The sequence below is a fragment of the Carlito syrichta genome, unplaced genomic scaffold (assembly GCF_000164805.1).
Source record: "Carlito syrichta isolate Samal-C Ts95f unplaced genomic scaffold, Tarsius_syrichta-2.0.1 Scaffold307106, whole genome shotgun sequence".
Taxonomy (NCBI): Eukaryota; Metazoa; Chordata; class Mammalia; order Primates; family Tarsiidae; genus Carlito; species Carlito syrichta.
In genome coordinates this window covers 444,952-446,799 of record NW_007251202.1, presented here as the reverse complement: position 1 = coordinate 446,799, position 1,848 = coordinate 444,952, and positions in this window count along the sequence as shown.

Genomic DNA, 1,848 nt, shown 5'->3' with positions numbered 1-1,848 from the left:
AAAATAAACAGGAAAGGTGAATAATATCTCTTCCTAATTTGATACACATCTAATATTTATGATTTTTTAAATACCAGGCATGAAGCACTATGATGTTTAATAAAAGTAGGAATCTTCAGTGTGTTGGGATTGGAACTGAATATCATAAAATACCAAGAATTCACAGTGACAAGTTGATTTTATAGCATACGCAGGATAAAATGGAAAAGGGTTGCATTATACTGTTTCTCTTGATGATTTTAGAGTCAACTACCATGCCTACCACCATTATACAGATTTAGGTAAGTCCTTGTGCCAAAAAATGATTGGAAGTAATAAGAAAGATCGAAAAATTATCTTAATTTGGGATTTTATGAAATATTTGAGAATACCTCTTTCTCTGAGGCATAATTAGCCTGGTCACTATATGGGGAAGCCTGCATCCAGTGAAATCAATTCACTGAATTCTGTCATGCAAGTAATTTCTGCCTTAATTTAAATTCTTTCAGGACCATAGAAGCCATGGCTACTAGAAGCAAATATAATTGACTAATTACTACACTTTATAAAGGTATATACTATGTACTGAGTGATTCTTTAGTTCTAATATTAAATCCAGGAAAAATTCACAAACCGATATTAGGTTTGACCTGCAACTTAATATCACAGTAACAAGACATTGCACAAGCATACCAAAGAATGTGATGTCTTCTCTGAATAAAGTTCCAAGATCTCGTCCTCAAAGTGCTGTCTGAGGAAACTCATAGAGGATATACATCAATATTGTATAGGAACTAGAGCAAATTAAATTGTTATATTAGCTAAGCTTTTTATCAGCGAACATAAATGTCAATGAAGCTCTCTGTGTTAATGGACTACCTAAGAATTGGCAGATATAGACTCCTCAGAAAAGAAATTATTTATTTTTTTAAAAATCATTGTATTTTGGAATATTATAAAAGGGGGGCCAAAGCAGGAGGACTTTAAGAAAGAAGGAGTAAGGAGCTTGGCAGTCCCTCTCTCCAACAAAACAACAACTTAATGAGAGAAAATGATTTTTTTAATGGTCATTAATCATTCATATTCCCTGGATATGGACCTAAATGCAAACAGCAAATGGGAAGACATTCATTCAAACAAAGCCACTAAATCTCAGTAAGAAGAATGAGAGTCTGTGGTGCTTGAGTCACATCCCAGTCCATTATGTCCACATCCCTGAGACTTGTTCATCAAGAAGATGGGAGCTTTCTCTCCCTGTAGCTTCCAGTTTGCACCTACAGTTTCTTTTCTTTTCTTTCTTTCTTTTTTTTTTTTTTTTTTTGAGTTGGACTTTCACTTGGTCGCCCAGGTTGGAGAGCAGTGGCACACTCACGGGCCACCCCAGCGTCGACCTACCAGGCTCCGCCATCCTTTCGCTTCAGCATCCAAGTAGCCCGAACGACAGGCGCGGCTACCACGCCCGTCTAATTTTTTTTTTATTATAGAGATGAGGTCTCACCATGTTGCCCAGGATGGTCTCTGGACCCGCAGGCTGACAATCCTCTTGCCTAGGCCTCCCAAAGTGCTTGGATTAAAGGCTTGAGCCACCACTCCTGGCTGAACCTAATTTCATAGGCTGCTGGTATTTCTCGTCCCCACCCCTCCTCTGCTTTCCAGTCTCATGTTTCAGTAGCTCTACTGGAGGCAGGTTAAACCAAAAAAGACCGCGTTTGTAGTCACCCCCAGCTGCCACTTATAGAGAGGAAGCTCTATCCCAGGTGCTGCGTCCTGGGACCCTGATCGCCTTCCTGCCAACACTCACTCATAGGAAGCAAGTTCCACACTGAGACGAGCAAGGTGAGAAGAAGCTGACAGGGTGAGAAGAAACTG